Raw genomic sequence first — 6,265 nt, 5'->3', positions numbered from 1 at the left:
CTGACATAACTGCGGACAAGAGATACCTCATTACTCTTTGTGCCTACAACTACGACACTGACAATCCCTTATGAGGCTAAAGGGAAATATTATGCATCATAGATTCACTTTATTTATGAAAGCATACACTAGGGCAGCGACGTGGCAGCAGGTCACGACACACGTGTATTCAGAATCTTGGTGGCAGTCTGACTGTCCTCTAACCACTTCTCCAACCTTCCGCCGCCTCGTTCCAGACTCACTGGCTACTCTCCACCCAACTGCCGCTCGCTCACGCCAAATCACAAATTACCAATTATAAAGGACAATTACTGATACAAGTAATATATGTATAAATCAACATTACACTCCCCCTGAATTTTATTCACTCTAGCCCTCGTGACTAGCAACGATCGTCGTGGCAGGTCTCTGTACAGAACCGCTCCATCATCACCGTCGCGGGCAGGAGGCTCGACTTTCAATGGATATCCATACAGCATGTTTGCAGGGGCGGTGGCTGCATCGTGGTTGTCTCTGGGCGTCACGTTATACAGATATACTGCCTCTGCTACAGTGCAGCCATTCCTGGCCGTGATGACTTTCACCGTTCAGCGACACCTTTCAACTATACCATTACCTGCACCGTACAGGCATGCACCACCTTTTTGCGAACTTAGCGAAAAGCAGTATCGTTGTCAGTCAGCAACTCTTCTGGTGCTCCTCACTCATAAAACACTGCCTCCAGTTGCCCTATCACAGACTTGTTGGTCTGCAACCAAAGTTGGCGCCAAATGGTGAACCGTGATGGCCCACAGTCGATGAGAGTCAGATAATGTTGGCTGCCACAGTGAGTTATTTCCGTAACAACTCCACTCCTAAACTCCCTTTCTGCCACTTCACTGGAGCTGGGTCGATGGAGTAACACTAATGAAAACTGCCTGCATCAGCCACTTAGTGATGTCTGGATCCACTCTCCCCACAAAATGCAGGGTACACTTCTTAATTTCCCATGCCAATGTAAGGTTCAGACCCTTGATGACTACATCCAGCTCTGCCATGTTGAAGTTACTGGAGTCATCCTTGCAGAGCCAACTAGGAGCTGGCATTTACTCAGACCTGCGCCTCTTCGCCACTAACGTCCCAACGACTTCTCACATGGTCATTCTTCTTCATTCCAGCCACAACTTCTTGCAGCAGCCTTCTACCTCCCTCATCGGTGACGACGTCAACCCATCCCTACGTGGCCTGATTTGCTTTTCTCTTAATTAAGGCCGTCGCTACTCGCAGCCACCCATGCACAGGGTAATAGTTAATTTACTTGCCACACTACGAAAACACAGCCAGTCGTTCACCAAATTGTCGTCAATGTAAGCCGATATCACCCGCCTCGTTCTCGGGTCTTACTGAAGCACACAGTTTAACACAGCTCTCATTACCAGTGGGGCAATGTTCAAACCAAACCCCAGGTGCGTTAAACAATATCTACGGCCCTTAGACTATGGTCTGGTATGGCCACAAAGAGTCCTGGACTCTGATCTGCAGGTAGGCCTTGGCCAAGTCAACCACCGACACATTCACACCCTGCCTGCGCCGTTCCTGCAGCTTGTCCAAACACATCGGAATCTGCCGTAAACGCGTCGATGTGATGAAAGGAATTGATCCTTTTGCTGGGCCATACTTATGCTCGTCATATGGAAGCAGCCAGCTATCATCAATCCACCTTTGCAGCTCTTCCTCGTACAGGTCACTGAGTACACCTCCATCTCATGTGCAAGACCGTGGGCTCTTTCCCTTCCGACCACTTCCAGGCCACTGTCCAACACTTGGTTACAGGATTGAAAGACGCACAGAAATCGCGCTCTTCCACTCAGTGTTACATCGGCAGCCACACACATCGCTATAGGCCTGTCTTCCACGTCAAACCGCACATTCCTCAATACGTCGACCTTGACACTTCCAAAGGCATCAACATTATCCATGCCAAGAATGTACTTATACCCAAGGGGTCCTGTAGTGGTCACGTATACATTCATGTATGCGCAGGCGCCACTGCTAAGGGCGTCTTCTGTACGTCCCATAAAAGTTAATCCAGTATTAGAGTTTAATCCAGATCTCTAGTGCAAATACGCATTGGCAGTATCCAGAATCAACTTTTAATGCACCTCTGGACCAGGCTTTAATATCAAGCTCATTTAAAATCCTGCACATGTCCAGAAGGGAGAATCCCACCAATCATGTACTGTCACGCCATGTGTCCGTCATGAACTTCACAGGAGCCATTGCTTGAGTTGCCATTCAGAGTTAATTTCGGCAAAACACCGATCGTCTTAGAATTTTCATACTAAATATTTATTCTGCAAGTGGAACTGTACATATTTGCACAACTGATCAAATATTCTGATAAAGGAAATAACTTATGACAATGAATATAAAAAAACAAAATAACCCCACGAGAAATCTTTGAATCTTGGCTGCGGCCAAGGAACTCGTATCTTCAGGTTACTGAAAGAAAAGATGTCTTGAGTGACTTACTACAACTTTCTATAACAATTACCTTTTCTCCAATCTATAAAAAATGAATAACAGTTGTCAGAAAAATCTTTTAACAATGCAGTGTGTCAAGGTTCATTTATCCAAGTAAATTTTGTACCGGATTGCAGATCTTTAGGTAGTATTAAATATACTGTCTTCTTTATCATATATGTAGGGACATGAAGGGTGAGTGTTGAATATGCATCTTTTGGATGATTTTGTTGTATATTTACAGGTACTGAGTGCATGGCTTGCTCCAAACGCTACCCTACACATGTAACAGTTATGTGTGAAAAGCAACGATGCACAGAAATGTTTCAAAGTACCACACATTTATTCAGCAATAAAAAGACAAGACATACCTCAGCTCCCACCCTTTAAATTTGTAAAACCTATTCCCACACGCCCAGAAATCCGAAACCATGACCTTCACATCAACAGCAAAGGGCAGAACTATCACTACATCACAGACTAGGAACATCACAAGAATTGATAGAAATTTAAAGACAGTCCATTAACACAGGATTTCGAAATCATATTTGAAACAGATAATCCTAAATAAATGTGTACAGAAAATAGAGGTACGAACTTTACTTTAATATGATGCTAGTCTTAGTTTTCAATTTTGAGAACATTAGGAAGCATAAAGAATTGATTAATTATATGAATAAGTTTTAATGCCTTGTCTTCAATCATGTAGGTACGTCTGGGATGGAGAGAAGGGAAAGATGGTCTTCTGAAGCAACTGAGAAGTTGCTTCTGAAGAAGCAATGCAGAGATCTAAAAAAAAGTAAAGATAATTAATATTATGAAAACAGGAAGAGTCTCAGTTTCATGAAATACACATTAAAAATTATAGACATTTTGAAACTTAAGGGCTGTCTACAATAGGTTCTTAAATTTTCAAAAAGAAAGAGAGAGAAAAAAAAAAATCTCCCAAAAGAGCAAATTTCACGCGGGACACTTCTCTTTGACATGTTTACATGATAATGGTGGTGATAGAATAATGAGTACTACAGTTTTTACTGAACATTATTGTCGCACCGTCTGGCAGCAGAGATTGTCGTCTTCGGTACGGACACGGTGGATAAGGATTTAACTATATGCGGTATTAAGAGTTAAGGACGCTACAGAAGACGCCCTAAGTTTCATTTGCACGGCTCCCACTCCATCATACTGCCATGGTCACCCACTCACAGTGACCATGGAAACGGCGCACCTTCTCCACTTCACTAATTGTCAGAAGAGGACTGGCGCTGACGCCACCTCTCGCACCCGTTTCCGAACACACAGAAGCAATATGTCCTAATTCCCCACAAAGGTAGCACTTTACACATCGTCGAGAGCGAACACTAGCCCTACGACGGGCCTGGCAGTCCTTGGCGAAATGATTGGGGCCACCTCACTCAAAACATTGCGGGACTTGACAAACTGCCGCCTGCTGAGCTAATCCTGGATTCAACATTGCACCAAAACATGCCTCAGACCGGCCGGGATGCTGTCATCCATCAGCACAGCCCGTTCCCGCAATAAGAGCTGGTCCACTCTCATCATCTCCATGCGAGACCCGGCTCTCAGGAGCTGGTGGACGTCTTCCAGCAACCCAGCCACGAAAGCACACGCCATGGCCTGCTCTGACACTCCGCCAGATAAACATCAAGGCTCTCTCCTTTTCACAACCGCCGGTTAACAAATTGCTCATAATCTACGTAGAGATCCAAACTGAACGCGGCCAACAGCGCCTTCTTTACTTTGCTTGCGGTCCTTTCTGGCTCTGAAAGCTGCAGGTACACGGCGAAAGCTCCATCGGTGAAGCGCAGTGTGATCACGCTGGCTACGTCAGCGATGCCTCGATGCTTACACACCAGCTCCAACTTTTCCAACCATTCCACTACCGAATGCCTGCCCCTGCCGTCAAACTCCGGGATCAATTTCATGTCAAAGGACTGTTACATACTGCCTAGATAGCTTGAGGCTACTGGGAAACGCTATGCGTCGTAGATCCCCTTTATGAAAGCATACACTAGGGCAGCGATGTGGCACAGCTCACGAGACACACGCATTTAGAAGCTCGGTGGCAGTCCTACTGTCCTCTCACCACTTCCAGACTCACTAGCCACTCTCCACCCACCTGCTGTTTGCTCCCGCCAAATCACCAATTACCAATTATAAAGGGAAATTACTAATACATGCAATATATGTATAAATCAACATTACACCCTATTCATGAAAGTTAGTTTCTTTTAGTTTGCATGAATGAGTGAGCTCACACGAAGAAGGAATCTCAAACAAGTATATTAATGTTCATTTTAACAATGTTATAATAATTAAGTTAATACGACATTATTTCAACTGCCACACTGGACTGAACATTAAATGATATGTGACTTAACGTACACAATTATGCATGGTGACATGGAAATTCTTTGCAAGCTTCCGCAATGCAGACTTCCCAGTTCAGAAATATTTTTACCTATCCCCGATTGTATTTAATCTTAATTATGGATTCGCTATAAATTCTGATAGACTGAGGTACTTATTTCTTGCTTACTCATGTTAGACATCATCGACGGATGGGGTTTCCCTTTTTACCGAAATTTCCGAACGAAATGAAGTAAACTGAAAGAGACTAGAAATTATAACGTTACCGTCTCTACTCTACTTGTAGTGTTTACCCAGCTGATACCTTGGCATACCACAACGCTGGTCTTGAAGAGTGCAACTTACGGACAGGGTAGCTGTTTTGATAAAAGTGGTAGCAGGCGTGTATTGCAGCATGACCCGCTCGTTACGACCCTGAAGCTCTTTTTACCTGTACGTATTTGTCATAATTTAATTGATAATTGTAGTATTATGGAAATAATAGTGAATCATAAATGTGTGCATCTTTGTAAATAATATTGGAATCTGTGTTTTCATTGTGTATATTAGAAATATGCATTAATATTGAAAACTATCGACATATGAAGTATCTAATATTCTGATTTTGTTAAGTTGTAAACGAAGAATTGTCGAATTTGTTCTAATGAAAACATTAGTTATGGAAAACGTTGCGCATTCTTTTGCCACGAGAGGAAGCGTTGTTTACAAGCTGAAATGAGCGGGACACGTGAAGGCTGCCTCTGAATAAGAAGTCTTGAATTTGTCAAATTTTAATTCATAGGGTATGAGGTAGGATCATTATTTGAATATGTTTTAGTTCTTGAGTATGTTATTGATGAAATTCTGATTTTTGGTGGCCTGACAGTGATTTATTGTATATCGCGGAATTTTAAATGTCAGTGTTGGGGATATTCAACTATGTGCGTAATTTTCCATAGAAAGCTGCATTGGGCAAGATTTACTGTGTTGCTTGAATATCATCATTCAGGGGCGGGGTGCCATGATGTAAGTGAAATGTTGTGTTAGAAACTATGTGATTTATCAGAAGATATTGTTTGCTGATTACCAGTGTGTTAGAAGTTTAACTATTATTGTTCTGAACAAGTCTCCAAGGTTTTGACTGAATTTACATAGAAACTGCTGAATATTATTCTACCCATGGTATGAGGTGAGCCATCCCTGATTGATGAGGATCTATTGTTACAATAATTATCTTTCATATTTGCTCATATTCATAATTAACTTTTTCCCCATCCTTTCCTGTTCTTATATGCCAGTGTAATCATGTTCTTTTCCCATCTCATCATGAGCATTTCTTTGTTTAAAAACATGTTCATACTTCTTTTGTGTTTAAGGGGGCCGACTGGTCTTT

General features: G+C 42.7%; 1 pseudogene; it reads right to left on the bottom strand.

Annotated features, from left to right (window-relative positions):
* Nucleotides 1-215: 215 nt before the first annotated feature.
* Nucleotides 216-4,920, bottom strand: LOC113802085 (uncharacterized; annotated as a pseudogene).
* Nucleotides 4,921-6,265: the final 1,345 nt, after the last annotated feature.

This window comes from Penaeus vannamei, chromosome 10, assembly GCF_042767895.1.
Source record: "Penaeus vannamei isolate JL-2024 chromosome 10, ASM4276789v1, whole genome shotgun sequence".
NCBI lineage: Eukaryota > Metazoa > Arthropoda > Malacostraca > Decapoda > Penaeidae > Penaeus > Penaeus vannamei.
Note: the sequence above shows the minus strand (reverse complement) of the source record. Positions and strands in the feature narration are given on the sequence as shown.